The sequence below is a fragment of the Solanum dulcamara genome, chromosome 8 (assembly GCF_947179165.1).
Source record: "Solanum dulcamara chromosome 8, daSolDulc1.2, whole genome shotgun sequence".
Taxonomy (NCBI): Eukaryota; Viridiplantae; Streptophyta; class Magnoliopsida; order Solanales; family Solanaceae; genus Solanum; species Solanum dulcamara.
Window position 1 is genome coordinate 55,778,686 of NC_077244.1, and position 19,252 is coordinate 55,797,937.

Sequence of the window (19,252 nt, forward strand, 5' to 3'; positions counted from 1 at the left end):
AATATATTATCCATGAATAAAACTCGTATTATTTGAGTTTTATAAATTTTCTCGCTAATATGTATTAAAATTGTATTAAAACTATATTATAAATTTATTATAAGTGTCCAGTGAAAAAAATATTATTGTTATAAATGGTAAATATTTTCTTAATATAGTATATTTATGTAAGTTTCCCGTGGCTAGGCTGAACAAGGCATTGGGCCGGTAGATGGGTCCGAGTGCTAGCTCAGATCTTGGCCTAAGGCACCGACCCGGTTAGTTAATTTGTTTTTAACAAAAAAAAATTATACAGTAAAATCTTACTAAATTAATATAGGTGGGACTAAGAAATATTATTATTTTGTAGATGTATTCTTTAATTGATAAATTAATATTTATTAATTTGAAGAGTGTTTTGAGATTCAATGAAGGTTAATTTTGATTACATCTAAATCATTGTATCTTACTAATGTGTGTATCATATTTATTGAATTCACCTAACAACAACAACATACCCAGTGACATTCCACAAGTGCGGTCTGAGGAGGATAAGATGTATGCAGACCTTACCACTACTTAATGGAGATGAATTCACATAAAAATACATTTATTATACATAAAGTACAATGAATACATCAAAATTATTGCATCTTACTAAATTATATATCATATTTATTGAATTCATATGAAAAATAAATTCATTATGCATAAAGTACAATGTATGTGTATGATTCATTGTAACATATTTTTTTGTTAAATAATTCATTATAAAATAAATTCAAGAATTCAATGATTCATTGTAAAAATAAATTCATTATACATAATGTTCATTGTTTCTTAATAATCAAATATTATTCATTGTATCTTTACTAAAAACATTCAATGTTGATGATGAGAGAATATACCATATAAACAACATAAGAAATTTCTTGAAACCATATTCAAAAATGGCTTCTCATTTATAAGGTGCAAAAAATCAATAATGACAGATCAAATATGTAAAGCATTATGTGAGCACAAAATAAATCATTCTACAAGCACTCAAAAAGATTTGTAGTTGTGGCAACATCGGAATTTTTGGATGCAATAAGAAAATTTAGAAATGACCTTCAACTAGATTTAAATTTTAACAAAAAATAAAATCATATTTCACTAAATTTTCTTAGATATATTGTACTTTTAAAAAATTATTAATTTATAATATTAATGAGACCATATGTTTATATAGGAATTTCTGAAATGGGTGATATTTTCACTTGGCCCAAGTCGGAATTAGAGAAAAATATTATATTAAAAAAATTATTAGTTTATCAAATATTAATTTAGTGAGCCTTTACTGTCCTTACATGTCATGGGTTACATTCAGATTTTTCACACCATTATATTATCTTTATATATTGTACCAAATTAATTATCGTCTTATTTTTAAGGTTACTAATTACGTATCTTACCGAAACTTACATGTTAGCAATAAATATTCTTCGATTTACCAAATAGTATACAGTGAAGATAAGAAGAAAATGAAAATGAAATAAGGTGATGTCGTTTTGCAATGAAAACAATGGCTTCAATGGAGAAGAAAACAAAGAAGATTAGGTATAAAGGAAGGAAGAAAGATCCAAATTAAAGAAGAGGTGTTTGCTGAGAAGGAAACTGATGAAAACTGTCTCATAAAAATCAGCTCAACGAAAAAGACCCTTCTTTTCTACCTACTGCCATCTGGTTATCACCCAAAAACAAATTACGCAAAAAAACAAACTCCAGCTTTGGATACTATATTTATGTTGCTTATATATATATATGTATATATATATATATATGACTCCCTCTATCTTGGTTTTTGTGACATAATCCAAATTTCAATAGTTAAATAAATTTTAAAAAATCATGGTGATTTATATGTTGTTGTTGGATTTCACTAGGTATGTTGTTGTTGTTGTTGTATGGTGATTTATATTCGTAAATGTCTTTTAAATTATTAATTATTGTAATTTATAATACTTTTTATATAGTTTTTACAACAACAACAACCCAGTGAAATCCCACATCGTGGGATCTGGGGAGGGTAGAGTGTACGCAGACCTGACTCCTACCAATGTAGGACGGCTGTTTCCGAAAGACCCTCGGCTCAATAAAAGCATAGAAAAAGGTCAGACAAGATTATTAGAGTAAATAAGTGGATGACGAAAACGGTCCAAACAATAGTATAATCAAAACACAAAAAAAACAGTAGATATTATTATTACATAATAACATAAATACCATAAATAACATACATCAGAGTACAAGGAATCATAGTGCGTTAATACGTCTACGAATAAGGGTGAATAAAACCACTAAGTACTAGCCTTCTACCCTAATGTGTGTCCTCCACACCCTCCTATCTAGGGTCATGTCCTCGGTAAGTCATAAATGCGCCATGTCCTGTCTGATCACCTCTCCATAATATTTCTTCGGCCTACCCCTACCTCTTCTGAAACCATCCATGGCCAACCTCTCACATCTCCGCACTGGTGCATCTGGGACTCTCCTCTTCACATGTCCAAACCATCTCAGTCGCGTTTCCCGCATCTTGTCTTCCACCGCGGCCACTCCTACCTTTTCTCGAATAGCCTCATTTCTAATCCTGTCACTCCTGGTATGCCCACACATCCATCTCAACATTCTCATCTCGGCAACCTTCATCTTTTGCACGTGGGAGACCTTAATTGGCCAACACTCCGCCCCATATAACATAACTGGTCTAACGACCACTTTGTAGAACTTGCCCTTAAGTTGTGGTGGCACCTTCTTGTCACATAACACACCGGAAGCGAGCCTCCATTTCATCCATCCTGCCCCAATACGGTGTGTGATATCCTCGTCGATCTCTCCGCTGTCTTGCATGATAGAACCAAGGTACTTAAAACTACTTCTCTTTTGGATGACTTAGTCCCCGAGCCTAACTTCCGCGCCAACCTCTTGAGGTGTCTCACTGAACTTGCACTCTAGGTACTCTGTCTTGGTCATACTCAGCTTAAACCCCTTAGACTCCAAGGTGCGTCTCCAATCTTCCAGCTTAGCGTTAACTCCGCTACGAGTCTCATCGATGAGGACTATGTCGTCCGCAAAAAGCATACACCATGGCACCTCACCTTGAATTTGTCGCGTCAATCCATCCATCACCAAGGCAAATAGGAACGGGCTAAGAGCTGATCCTTGATGCAACCCCATCATAACTGGGAAGTGTTCTGAGTCCCCTCCTACTGTCCTTACCCTGGTTTTGGCACCCTCGTACATGTCCTTGATCACCCTTATGTACGCTACAGGTACACCTTTAGCCTCCAAACATCTCCATAGTATCTCTTGTGGGACTTTATCGTAAGCCTTTTCCAAGTCGATGAATACCATATGCAAGTCTCTCTTCCTCTCCCTATATTGCTCCATTAGTCTCCTCATAAGGTGGATGGCTTCTGTAGTTGAGCGTCCCGGCATAAATCCGAACTGGTTCTCTGAAATAGACACGCCTCTTCTCACCCTCATCTCTACCACTCTTTCCCACACTTTCATAGTATGGCTTAGAAGATTAATATCTCTATAGTTGTCACAGCTCTGGCTATCCCTTTTGTTTTTGTAAAGCGGGATCATGGTGCTCGATCTCCATTCTACGGGCATCGTTGCCGTCGTAAAAATAATATTAAATAACCTAGTCAGGCATTCCAAACCTACCGAACCCGCACTCTTCCAAAATTCTCCAGGGATCTCGTCAGGTCCGGTCGCTCTTCCCCAGCGCATCCTACGAACAACATCCTTAACCTCATCGACCGTAATACTCCTACAACCCCCAAAATCATGACTCCTTCCTGTATGTTCCAAATCTCCCAACACAATTTCTCTGTCCCCTTTGTCATTCAAAAGTTTATGGAAGTATGACTGCCATCTTTGTTTGATAAGGGTCTCCTCTACCAATACTTTTCCGTCTTTGTCTTTAATGCACTTCACTTGATCCACATCGCGTGCCCTTCTCTCCCGGGCCCTGGCTAGCCTGAATAATTTTCTGTCCCCACCTTTCTCTTCCAGTTCAGCATAAAGACGTTCAAAAGCTGCCATTTTTGCCGTTGCAACCGCCGACTTCGCCTCCTTCCTCGCTATCTTATACAGTTCTTCATTCGTCCACTTTTCCACCTCATCCTTGCTCTCCATCAGCTTAGCATATGCCACCATCTTTGCTTCCACTTTCCTTTGCACTTCTCCATTCCACCACCAGTCCCCTCGATGCCGACTACGACTACCTGTCGAGACTCCTAGCACTTCCCTTGCTACAACCCTAATATAACTAGCTGTCCTATCCCACATATCGTTCGCATCCCCACTACTATCCCAGGCCCCCTATCCTTCAATTTCTCTTCCATCTCAAGGGCACTAACCGTTGTCAAACTCCCCCATCTGATCCTAGGTCGTTCTTCCCCGACCCTCCTCGTCCTCGTCATCTTTATCCCTAAATCCATCACTAAGAGCTTATGTCGGGTTGTAAGGTTGTCGATCGGGATGACCTTACAGTCATTGCACAAACCTTTATCATCCTTCCTAAGGAGTAAAAAATCTATCTGAGTTTTAGCCACTAAACTACGGAAGGTTACCAAGTGGTCCTCCTTCTTTGGGAAACTCGAGTTGGCTATCACCAATCCGAAAGCTCTTGCGAAATCCAACAGTGCGGTTCCTCCTCCATTTCTGTCCCCGAAGCCAAAGCCCCCATGCACATCATCATACCCTCCCAAAATAGATCCGATGTGCCCATTGAAATCTCATCCCACAACAAGCTTCTCAGTAGGTGGTATGCCTCCCACTAACTCGTCCAACTCCTCCCAAAAGCGCCTCTTATCCTCCTCGCATAAGCCCGCTTGCGGCGCATAAGCACTAATAACGTTCAACTTGATCCCTTCAACGACCATTTTAATCGACATCATCCTATCATTGACTCTCCTAACCTCCACCACCTGATCCCTTAAATCACTGTCTATTAAAATGCCTACCCCATTTCTATACTTCGATTTACCAGAAAACCAAAGCTTATACCCGTCTACCTCCTTAGCTTTAGAGCCGACCCATTTTGTCTCCTGGACACAGGCTATATTAATCTTCCTCTTCTTTAGAATCTTAACCAGTTCTATGGATTTACCCGTTAACGTCCCAATGTTCCAAGAACCTATTCTCAGTCTAGACGCTCCTTTAACCCACTTACCTCTCTTTACCCTCGTCCTCGTCAATGAGCGAGAACATTACCCTAGTCTACCATCACTATCCAAAGCCACGAAAATGTGTATGCACTAATAAATTATTCGGGGGTTTAAAATCGGCAAAATGTAACTACAAGTATATGAACAAAGGATAGAATATAAAGATATAAAAACCGGAGGTACCAACTCCGGTAGAAATGAACCTGGTTGCCGCCGGAAAATACTGCTCATGTCGGAGTACTGTTCACGTCGGCGTACTTAGTTGTGTTGCAGCGGTTGTTCGTCACCGGAAATACAGATCTGTACACCTGGAAGAAAAAAAAAAAAAAAAACTTTGCCGGAAAAACTAGAGCTCGTCGGAAAAACTGGAGCTTCGCCGGAAAAACTTGAGATGTATTTCAGCAGTACCTTTTCCACCGATCCACAATGGTCCTCTCACAAGAGCTCGGCAGCAGCCAAACAACGCTGCAGCTGCAGCTGCTCCAACGCTGCGCGTCGCCGGAGTTGTTGCAGCTCGCGTCGTTGATGTTCGCTGGACCGCAGGTGCTGCTGCTGCCGCCGTGCGTGGAGGTCGCCGCTGCTTGGTTATTGTTCGCTGGACAGCAGCTCGGAGGACGAAAGGTGCTCGTCGGTGGCTGTGGTTTCTCGCCGGTGAAGGAGGGAGAAGGGAGGTGGCGTCGGGATTTGGAAGTTACCGTTCACATATCATTATTTTTATATAGTTTTTAAAAATGTAAATTATTTTTAAAAATAAATAAATATTGTATATCCAAGTACATAGCCAAAATAATGAAATTTGAATTTAAATTTCAAACTATGTCATATAAATTAATTATAACGAAAGAAGTATGTAGTACATATTGACATATCTATTTTTACACAAATAAATTGTGATATTAATCATAAGGATTCTTTTTTGACTAAACTACACTTTCTATATTAATAAACATATATAATATGACTAATTAATTAATAACCTAGATAGATTTTTTTTTAAAAAAATTACATGGATCATTTACTGGAGCAGGACAGATCTGAACAACTAATTCTTTTTTCTGTTTTTATTTATATGGTTTACGTTTCTTATTTTTTTTTAAAAATAATCCAATATTATGGTCTTAAATTAAATATGTATATAATATATCAAAATATATTTTTAATTTTGTACTTTTAAACATGTCATATGAGACGTGGAATTAAAGAGTTACCAAATTAGTTATAGAAAAGAAATAATTTTCTTTAAAAGGACTAGAAAATAATAATAAGGCAACCAAATTAAAATAGAGGAAATATTTATTTTGGATAAAAATATATAGCTAAATCAACATTTAAAATAGGCGGAAGATATAGTACAACACAATAACCTATTATCAAAATAGGCTAGAAAATAATATAACATTAGCAAAATAGCTAGATAAATGCAATCAATAAAGCAACAGACAAGCATAAGTTTTATAAAAGATAGTACCACACAAACGAAGGTAATACATATATGGTAAATATTGGTTACCTTTTGCTTCCTTGACTTGTCATAATTGCATGCTGTCTCATCTTAACAATCCCTACAATTCCCCCATTAGGTTAATCACAATCATTGTGTTCCTTAGAGTACTTACCCTTTTTCGCTTATTTGGAGTTGGGACTCCTCTTTTTCGAGTCCATTTATTATTTCTATAAAGAGAAAAAAGGCTAACTTTTAACAGAGATTATACATAGTTTAACAAATATTAATTAGCACAAACCTTCTCAAGTACTCTTTTGCTTGCTTAACCCATGCAAATAAGTTCCTGTTAAGGCAGGAAAATGAAGGGGATGGGGGGAGGGGTGGTTTAGATATTATAAGTCTTTTTAATATTCGTTCCTCAAATTAATAATATTCGGTAAATATATGTACATATTTTGTATACTAAAAATATATAATATATACATATTTTATATATAACAGCTTATATATTTTAGTACATATTTAGCTAATAAATATAACTATTTTTAGCTGAACAGCTAAATGTTGTAGCTCACCCTTATATAAAAAGAAATTAAAGGATCAGGTTTTCTTTTTTGTAAATTCTCCGGGTTTGATTTTAAAGAAAAAATTATCAGGAAGAATACTTTTTAATAAATAATTACTGATTTTAGCGTTACTCTTTATTTATTATCATCTATAGCAATACATAGCAATATTATGATATATCTGTCATGTATTAAAAGTGAATTATGCATGCAATATAAATGTATTATACTTGTTTGGTAAGAAATTGACACAATGTATTATAAGTGTGATAAATATATTATTCATGAATAAAACTCGTATTATATATATGAGTTTTATAAATATTCTCGCTAATATGTATTAAAATTGTATTATAAAGTATATTTATATAAATTTCCCAATTTTAAATGTCACTTTCATTTTCCACTATAATCATAAATATTTGTCTCGTCTTCAATATTTTAGGAATAATAGGAAATTTCTGTTTCAAATTTGGTGAACAATCCGTAATGATCTAGTAGGCACTAATATAATACTACTAATTAATTACTAAACACGGTTTATTGAATAATACGTACAGATAAAGGAATATTTGTCTTATCTTTTTGGGCATGGTGATGGAAACAGCATACATTTTTCAGCTTTATCAAAGTGAAAATTAAAGTGAAACAAACAAATAAAAACTAAGGGACCCTGTCATTGGGACCCTGACATTAAAATGATGAATCAATGTATGCATGTCTTGAAAAGATAGAAATCAAATGTACAATATTACTTACAAAAATGAATTTCACGGTCTTTGCATTCTCATTACCAAATGATTAAATACAATCATAACAAAATTGAAGTTGTAGTGAAAATCACATCAATATTACAAACATTGAACCAAAACCATAATATAAGACAAATATTATTCATGAGTCCATATATATATATATATATATATATAACGAGTAAATGTATACATATTTTTAGAAAACAGAAATTGAAAGGTACAAATTAACTAGAAAAGAAGATAATACCCCCCCTCCTCCCCTAATAGTTATCTATTTGAAGTGGGATTTGGACCACTAGGAACTTCGTGAGAACTAACATTCAATGATTTGTCTCTCCATAAGTAAGATTTTTGAGATTGATGATGAACTTCAAAGTACTGATCATGATGCTTTCCTCTTCTTCCCATTATTGTACTAGAAACTTGATCCTCTTTGTAGTTTCTTCTCTCAGTACTCAAAGGTTTGATGTTCTTCTTGATAGCATCATGATGATGATCTTGTAAAGAGCTCGGTTCTACTTGTCGGCCATCGGTGTTATGAGTATTGACAACAAAGAAGAAGAGTGTAAGTAATGAGATAATGTTATAGAGAGAAATGAAACAAGTAATTGTAGTCATTTTACAAATGATGAGAAGCTAGAAAGCAATCCCTAGCCATAAACAAAAATAAAAATAAAACCCAAGAAGATCAATTGTTCAACACTTATATATATAAGGGTTGAGTCGTTAAGAACAAGAAGGATTGATTTTTTTTTTAATCAACACGAGTCACACAATTTTACTGTCACTCGTAACTAACTTAAAAATTGAAGAAGGAAGGCTAGACCTTTCCATGTGAAAACCCTAAAAAGACAAAACTAATTTAAACTAGTTTTTGAACATTAGGGGAGTAACTTTAGGAGATGTAGTTCAAATTAGATAAGAAGAGGTAGAGAGAAAGGAAGAGAGGAAATAAAAGAGAGAGAATATAATCTTGAAAGAGATAAAGTGGAAAGGAGGGATATTTAATTACTTTATCAATGTCTGATGACCTTAAAAGATTACACCAAAGCGAGAGAGACAGAGGAAAAAAAAAACATTAGCTCATGACTTGTGTCCGAAATTCATAGGCTCTCAATTTAGAGGCGAATTCAAGATTTTTATTTATGAGTTTTGAATTATATTAAATAAACTTTTTAAACATAAATACGAATCAAAATTACTGGATTCTATTGAATCCGTAACTACAAGTATAGCTCACTATCTTTAAAAAATAAATTTTCAAAATTTGAACCTGAGATCACTAATTAAGAATGACGACTGAGATCCCAACTTTCTCCTTTCTTTCATGCTTTTCGTTGGTCAACAACCAACTAAATCTAGACTTCTTCACTGCTTTGGATCATTACCGAAATTTGTTGCGCACTTTGGACACTATGAAAATGGAGAAATTCCATAAATAAATTGATGGGCTAATTTACTTTAAACCAAATCTAGCATCTTTTCCGGCGCACACAAACTTTTCAGGCAAACCATGTCTCCTCTTTTAAATTACACCCAAAATATCAGAGACCCAACAAATATTTGAACTCATTATTATTCAATATAAAAATGTTCTTCGTAGTTCTTCACTTTATTCCCAGAACAGTGATGCTTGAATACTAATGCTTCAAAATTTATGATTAATGAAACTATTGTCATATTATTTCCAATATGAAACCAGACCGTATTGATAAATGAATTATTCATATTATTTTCAATATTTTCATATTGAGGTGTAACATCTATAGAATTTGAGGGGTTGTTTATGTTATAGGTCCAGTAATTTATAATTAAGGCCACCAAGGCAATTTTGAAATATTTTAAGATATTATTAATTTAAAATATTCACAGTTGTTACAAAAAATTAAAATGAAAAGGTAAACGTAATATCATATCGTAAATCATAAAAAAAATAGTGTTATATATAAAGTCAAACCTGAAGGGGGTCCATATAAATACAATGTTCAGAACAAAAAAGGAGTTTGGAACACAATTAAATCTCATCAAGCAGTATACTATCAATTAAATAGTGCAATTTACAAGATCAGCTTGGAGTTTAATTTGCAAATTTCGAACTTCAAAATACAAATTCTATTAATACGTATAGCAAAAAGAATTAACAAACTCACACTAATAGCGTAAAAGTTTTCTTTTTACACTATCACAGGTAAGTTATTTAATAACTGCGACTATTAACATGGACGCAATTGAGTCGGACTTCACCATCAGTGCTAAGATAATCTTGAATATTTCCCATCTTGACCATAGATGCTCCAAAGAGGCTTCCAAACTGGCCTGGCTGAGTAGCTAAAGCCGTGACAATTGGTGCAGTTCTTGAATCTTTGTAGAGCAATTGATCAGTCAACAAAAATCCCATTCCCTTCTGAAGATTCTTGTAGTATTGAACATCAAATTTCTTTGGAGTAATAGCAATCTCTACAATACAGGTTATTCAATTATATATAATTGAAAGAGAGTCAAAAAGGGAGGCCAACAAAGTCAAAAGGCCGCCTCCCTAATGACTTTCTTACAGTCTTCCTTTGTTGAATTGAACATTTCATACGCGTTTTGAAAACGCGTAAAATAATTTTACGCGTTTTCATTCTCCTATAAATAGAGGGTCTCTTGCCCCCATTTAAATCATTCAGAAAGAGAGAGTAAGAATACAAAGAGAGTTATACACCAAGATAAATATTTTAGTCTTGAGTGTCCTCTTTAGTAGTTGTTCCTTTTACAAAAGAGAAGTGTTAATTGTTGTTTTCTCCTTGTATTTGAGAGTTGTGTACTCCATATTAAATAGTGAGATCCTTCTACCCCGTGGTTTTTCCCTTCTATCATTTAGAGGGGTTTCCACGTAAAATTCTCGTGTCCAATTTATTTTCAATATTTTCATCATATCAAACTTTAGTTGTGGTGCTTCCTCACCCAACAGTGGTATCAGAGCCCTCGGTTATTCTGTCTATTTTATGCGAAGATACTATCTGAGAATAGTAACTTTTCGTGAATAGTAAATTTCGGTGATGGTACAGTTTGTCACGATTGTTCGCAAAAATATTCAGAAATGATCTAGAAGGGTGTGAAGCAAATAACAATGTCGAGTACAACAAAGTTTGACGTTGAGAAATTCAATGGGACTAATTTCTCATTGTGGAAAATGAAAATAAAAGCAATACTGAGGAAAGACAATTGCTTAGTTGCAATTGAAGGCAGACCCACAGACTTTGTTGATGACAGCAAGTGGAACGACATAGACAGCATCGCAGTTGCTGATTTACACTTGGCACTAGCTGATCAAGTGTTGTCTAGTGTAGCGGAAAAGCGGACGGCGAAGGAAATATGAGATACTCTTACGGGGTTGTATGAGGCCAAGTCTTTACATAATAAAATCTTCTTAAAAAGAAGATTGTATACTCTTCGAATGACAGAGTCCATGTCAGTTACTGAACACATCAATACTTTGAATACTCTCTTTTCGCAACTTACAATAATGGGTTGCAAAATAGAGGGGACTGAACGTGCGGAGCTTCTACTTCAAAGTCTGACTCGTATGATCAACTCATCATCAACCTGACAAACAATACAGACAGTCTAGTTTTCGATGAAATTGCAGCCGCTGTCTTGGAAGAAGAAAATCGGCGCAAAAATAAGGAAGACAGACAAGCAAGTTCGCAGCAAGCTGAAGCCATGATGATGGTGAGAGGAAGACCAACGGAACGTGGCCCTAGTGGGAGTCACAATCATGGCAGATCTCAATCAAGAAGTAAGAAGAATATCAAGTGCTACAACTGTGGCAAGAAAGGGCACTTCAAGAAAGATTGTCGGTTCAAGAAAAAGAGTGAAAACCCTGAGCCATCAAATGCTCAAGGGAATATTGCATGTACCTCGGATGATGGCGATATTTTATGTAGTGAGGCAATATCAAATAATAAAGGTAGAAAACGTTTCGCTGATGTCTAGATCATGGACACAGGAGCAACATGGCACATGACTTCCAGGAGAGAATGGTTCCATCAATATAATCCTATCTCAGGAGGGTCTGTGTTCATGGAAAACGATCATATTTTGGATGTTATTGGTATTGGGTCCATCAAAATAAAGATGTATGATGGCACGGTTCGCACCATCCAGGAGGTACGACATGTAAAAGACTTGAAGAAGAATCTATTGTCTTTAGGATAACTAGATGATAATGGATGTTCGTATAAGACTTATGGTGGAATCATGAGAATATCAGAGACCCAACATATATTGAACTCATTATTATTCAATATAAAAATGTTCTTCGTAGTTCTTCACTTTATTCCCAGAACAGTGATGCTTGAATACTAATGCTTCAAAATTTATGATTAATGAAACTATTGTCATATTATTTCCAATATGAAACCAGACCGTATTGATAAATGAATTATTCATATTATTTTCAATATTTTCATATTAATGTGTAACATCTATAGAATTTGAGGGGTTGTTTATGTTATAGGTCCAGTAATTTATAATTAAGGCCACCAAGGCAATTTTGAAATATTTTAAGATATTATTAATTTAAAATATTCACAGTTGTTACAAAAAATTAAAATGAAAAGGTAAACGTAAATCATAAAAAAAATTAGTGTTATATATAAAGTCAAACCTGAAGGGGGTCCATATAAATACAATGTTCAGAACAAAAAAGGAGTTTGGAATACAATTAAATCTCATCAAGCAGTATACTATCAATTAAATAGTGCAATTTACAAGATCAGCTTGGAGTTTAATTTGCAAATTTCGAACTTCAAAGTACAAATTATATTAATACGTACAGTAAAAAGAATTAACAAACTCACACTAATAGCGTAAAAGTTTTCTTTTTACACTATCACACGTAAGTTATTTAATAACTGCGACTATTAACACGGGCGCAATTGAGTCGGACTTCACCATCAGTGCTAAGATAATCTTGAATATTTCCCATCTTGACCATAGATGCTCCAAAGAGGCTTCCAAACTGGCCTGGCTGAGTAGCTAAAGCTGTGACAATTGGTGCAGTTCTTGAATCTTTGTAGAACAATTGATCAGTCAACAAAAATCCCATTCCCTTCTGAAGATTCTTGTAGTATTGAACATCAAATTTCTTTGGAGTAATAGCACCAAGATCAACATATTCAGATGCCCATCTACACTTTCTGTCCAAGTAATTTAAGTAGAGATGATCCATTCTTGAATCTGATTTCTTAGTTCCATTATAATTGTATAACCTGTATTGTAGAGATTCACATGTTGTGTGAGCTCCTACACATACGTATATAACACATAAATTAAAACCAAAATTTGATATTCAATTATATATAATTACGTATTTACTTAACGGATCGGAGCTCCAACTTAAATGTGTACGTAGAGTACTCCACGTGACCAAATTCTTCAAGAAAAAAATAATTCAATTTTACCCGTCAAGGGCAATAACAAGTTGTTTTCTAGAGAAATTTTAAACCAGATGGACAAATTTGCTAAGAGCATCTAATCTTCGATTAACTATTATATGCATTGTTTGTCTCTTTATAAAGGGATTGCATGTGTGACATTTTAGACTATGTTTAGAACTATCTTACATTCAAATATATATAGAGTAAGAATTAAAAAAATAATACTACAGAACATTGATAATTGAAGAGTACTGACCAGAGAGGACAACCAAGTCGAGAACATTCAATCCCTTGGATTGGAATAATTCAAGTAAATCAGTGACTATTTCGTGACCCATTGGGACTAATTGATCAGCTTTCTTAGCAGTGGAAACTGTGCCATCTTTCCTACCATATGCATGGAACCATCCAATATGGACCACCTGCTGCAAGTGTGGCGTCTCTTGCAGCTACTGTTAGAATATCAGCACAAGACACTGTCTTGGGGCATTATATTCTTTCTCCAATTCTCTTTTGATATCCTCAATAACTTCAAATCCTCTTAATTAATGTCTTGCTTGCATTGGCACTCTTCTCACTTCCTTCGTGGTCTAACAATATTGATGCATCACATCCCTAGGCATACCATCCATATACAATAATTAGAAATTAATGCTTTTGTTTTGTATCAAAATCTTGAAATACATAGTGGTTTGAAAAATTGTGGATTTTATTTGATTATAAAAACATGTATTAAGGGTAAAATAGGAAATATAATTTTATATATAAAAATGTTATCTTTTTTTGCATAGTTTGTAAGAAAATATTGAAAGAAATATCAAATAAAAATTTAAAAGATCAGTATAACTTTCGAGTTAAACTTATAACTATTCAACAAAATTTTTCATAAGAATAGAATATAATTTAAATTTGTATGATTTATCATCAGGGGATGTGGTGGGGAGTATGAGATCCCTCCGATATATGCACTTGACCAGATCAGTCTCAACTCTCAAGTTCAAACCTAGAAATGGGTTGGGGGGAAAAAGAAGCAATTCCCCTAGAAATGGGTCTTATGTGGTCTAAATTTAAATTAATCGGACCAGTTGATTTATACAAAAAAATGATTGTAAAAAATAAATAAATTAAAAACGTGTTGCCTTAATTTAATTAGTTTGGAGATTAGGTAAGTTGTTAAAATATATAAATGAGATGGATACGTACCCTAACGAAGCAGTCATGGAAATGCAACTTCATGAGAGCAGGAGCAAGGGTATAATCTCTTTTTAATCCATTCCTCCATTTTCTTGTGCATTATACACTCCAGCTTCGGACAGCTTTTGCTGTAGTAGTCGTAAGGAAGGTCATCCTCATCATATTCTGAGACACGGCGGCCTCAAGAAACAAGGCCGCCGTGAGGAAAACAAAACACCTCATGATAATGCCACTTGAAAAACTCTTCATTCTACAAAATTTGAGGAGGAATTTGTTTGATTTGATATTGTATATTCTACTCCTATCTATCTATATATATATATATATGCTTTGATGAAGTAGCTAGCTATACGTGAGAAGCACCTTAACTCGAGACGTGCGGACAAGTACAAATGTTGAGTTGACAATAAACTATAAAAAGGAATATATATTTGGATTTGGATTATTTCGGGCTGGGAGACAGGTTATATTATACATTAACACAATGAATTGACTATCAATAAACATTATAAAAGGAAGTGCAATGGACTGGGCCATTAATTGTTTGGCTTCAAATATACATCCCTATGTTCCTTTTTACTTATCAGAGTTTTTTTAAAAAAAAATAAAACGATATGAACTCAGACGAATATTTTGATATGTATTTTTTTATTATATTAATATAGAAAAAATTACAATTTATAGTATTTTTCGTATAATTTTTTAATAACTAAATTTTTATTTTAAAATATCAAATTAATGTTATATAATTTATCTTTAAAAGTTAGTCGAATTAATTTTCGAAAAGCGTAATATAACAACTAAAAGAAACAGAAGAAGTAGTATAGTAGTAATTAATATTAATTTTGTGAACAAAATCTTTTAATTACTACAAAAATGTGGTTTGGCTATGATTTATTGATAATTCGAATTTACCTCTGTACTGTTTGGCTATGATTTATTAAGGTTCTAATTTCATTTTACTTAAGATTAAAGTTTTTCTAGAGTCAAGGACAAATATGAGATGGTTTATTAACAATAAAAAAAGGTATGAATTATTCCAAAAATATAACAAATTACATTAAAGTTAAGATATTGTGAATCAATGGTATTTGCAGTACTCTTTCCGATCTTGGAACCATCAATGAGGACTTTATAATAATATTTAAACATGATCATGAGAAGTGTAAACGTAGAGAGCTAGCTGTTGCTTCTTCTTTATAAAGGAGGGCTAATTGTTAAGGTTGTGGTTTGGTTTTTAAAATTTTGACTAATGGTGTCAAATGGCAAAGCTCAATTTGAGGTTTTTCTTTATACTTCATGTTCTTTTTCTTTTCTTTTTTATAAGCCTTTGTGACTCAAGTTAAGTTTTTTATTTTTGCTTTTCACGGTGTCTAATATCAGCATTAAAATCTCACAAAATCTGAACTCACGCATTACATGACTCATTTATAAAGCGGCGCTCCTAATATAATTTTTTCCATTCTCAAGGTCAACTCAAATTAAGCTTGCACCTTAGAGGCTTAGACAAGTGATTGTTCACATGAATAAGCTTTTATTTGATTTTATAAAAAGAAATGCTGAAAGTGAAAGTCTCTTATTAATATCGAAGTAATGGTGCTAATTGGCAAGCCTGACTTTCTTGGGCAATTGATGGAAACATAATGGCAATGCTAAATAAGGGTTACACAAATAAACTTTACTATTGGCTAAAATTTAAAGAAGAGTAAAGCTATCCGGGTTCTGCATCAGATGGGCCTGTCATGGGCCATGAAGTAAAGTGACGGTTTAAATGACGTGGCATACGATTTTTTAATATGTATTAAAATTTTATATTTTCACAAGTCTGATTTATATTATTATTGAATATTATATTATTCTTTTTTTTATATTCCATGTGAATTTTTAAACTAAAGATTACAATACAGTTTAAAATAATTTCGATTTAATATATCAAGACCAAATTTAATTAAATTCAAACGTGCTATTCGATTTTTCTCTTCCCGATTTCTAACTTTCTTTAGTTTTGATTTGTTTGATTCAGTTCATTTGATTTCGATCCATGTTGGTTTCCACAAACACCTCTGGCTATATATATATATATATATATATATATATATATATATATATATATATATATATATATATATATTGGTAGAATTATTAATTATTTTAATTCAAATGATAAAATGTTATGTTTTCCCATTTCGTCGTGACACTTTAGGTGACGTGATTTGAATTTGGTGATCCATTTCATCAAATTTTTGCTGCCAGAAACATATGAATATGAAATAATAACTGATTGCTATTAAAGTAGGAGAAGACTATTACCAAATATTTAATCTGGAAATGCTACATTTTTAGATTAATCTAGAAAGTATTTTCGGAAACATAAGAAGTTTTTTTTCCCCTGATCAAGTGAGATTTTTTTCATATTTTTTCCTGACACAACCTTATTCTACAAAATATTATGTATTCTATGTAATGTATATGCATTGCGTGATCTACGCTAGCTACATGTAACATGAGAATTATTAACACATTGGTAGTTAAATGCCCAAATGAGTATTATAGAAAATCCCAATAAATAATCACATTTTTTGTCCCCCACTTTATAGTCAAGGAGCAAGTCATTTGCACTTTTTTTTTCTTCCTATTTTGTGTTGGTCACCGCATAAATAATTTCTATTACTAGTTAGTTAATTGCGCATGACTAGTAAGTGAATTGAAAGATCCTTATAATAACATGTTTTACAAAATGTATTGTTATATATTTAATATCATAAATTCAAAAAAAAAATTAATTATTTTTTTTCATGTCTAACCAACCACGATTGTATATATTGAAAATTGAGGGAAAATCATTTATTTAAAGAAGACCCCCCCTCAATGCCTTCTAAGTCGATCATGTCGCATAAGGCTTACCTAGTGCGATTTACATTCTCTGTGTGGTTTATAGGCTATTACACAGTAGGGGGTTTACCTAGTCAGCACAAAGTGCCCACCATAGAGTGCTCACCCGAAGGACATAGGCTGTGGCAGAGGTTGTAGCGACCGCGGATTGTCCTTGGGGTTAAAAAAACATTTATTTAAAGAAATATTTCCGGTGCCCACCAAAGCACAGACTCTACTCACCCACTACTGGACTAGTCAACTATTAATTTGAAGGGACACTTCTCAACTCCCAGCGGTGTGTAATGTTTGAAACATTGAACTCTACCAATGTACCTCTAACCATAATGAACATTATTATTGTTCACCATCCTCAACGCTTGTGACATTTAATCCTCTTTATGCCAACTTTCATGTTCCAACTCCTTAAAACTTGGCTTTATCAATCCATGACATATAATAATACCCCTATACATTTGGAGGATGAAAAAGTGGACAAATGTGTGAAATAAAAATGACACAAATCATGTTAATTTATCATAGTTAAGTAAAATAATGATTTGAATATATCTATTGATTAATGATACCTAAAGGCGATAAGTCTATGCACATACACACGTTATGTATTTATCAATTTAGTATAAATATTTGGTACGAATACATTTTTATCATAATTTAATAATAAATAAAGTGGTTGAAAATCAAGGAGATCAAGATTCAGATTCCAAAAGAGATTAGAGAAACAAAAACACTAGATGATTGATTTTTATTGTCACGATCCGATTCCTCAGGTCATGATGGTGCCTATTATAACCCACCAGTAGATAAGCCAACCTGTCAACTCAGAACTTCAAGTGATGGATTTGAGGGCAGAAACTAAACAAGACTGGCGAATTATAAAAATAAGCAAAAACAATAAGCGGAAGTAAACCAAAACATGATATAAACAACTAAAGATCCCTCTCAGAACCTGAAAGTCACAAGTACAGAGCAACTACAAACTAAAAGACGAGTACAAGTCCCAAAAGTGGATCGAAACTATATATACAACAACTGGCTAGTCTCAAAAGGCAAAAGACGGGCCATCCATACTGAATGAGATAGAAATGATCCAAAAACGTCAAGTGCTCACCTTAGTCTTTGAAGCTGACTGCAATAGGCTCGATCTATCCACAATCGTAGATGGTGCTCGATCCTGCATCACGAAAGTAAATGCAGAGTGTAGTATGAGTATCAAGAGAACAGGTACCCAATAGGCATCATAGGCCGACTGAGCAGAAAAGGTAAAAACAATATAAAAAAGAAGAATAAGCCTAAATAGGAATCAACATAAGCATCTAAAGTGAAAATAGTACTATTTACGAAAACTACACCTAACTATACCCAACTGGGCACCATAAGGCCAGCAGGAACACTCGTGCACAAGTTAAATAAAAATCCGGATGAACCCGCATAAGCCTGTCGAGTACACATAATAGCTACAACTATCAAGGCTGGAAACCAAGAATCTGCGAAGTCAGGGATCGAAGAATTTATCATTTCCAAACCCAGAATCTCCAAGAGTCAACAAACAAGGGGTGCCTTAGGGGTCGAGGCCGGGATTGGGATCCAGAGGCTCGCACGAATGTCCAACGTGGCCAAGGCCGGGACTGGTACTCGGATGCTTGCCATAATACATCGCGTGGTCAAGGCCGGGACTGGGTACTCGGATACTTGCCATAATACATCGGTGCAGTCGAGACCAAGAGTGGGTACCCGATGCTCGTCATAACATATCTATATAATCGAGGCCAGGACTGGG

The 19,252-nt window shown here is 34.1% G+C and overlaps 1 pseudogene; it reads right to left on the minus strand.

Annotated features, from left to right (window-relative positions):
- Nucleotides 1-10,160: 10,160 nt before the first annotated feature.
- LOC129899975 (peroxidase 7-like) lies at nt 10,161-14,802 on the minus strand (annotated as a pseudogene).
- Nucleotides 14,803-19,252: the final 4,450 nt, after the last annotated feature.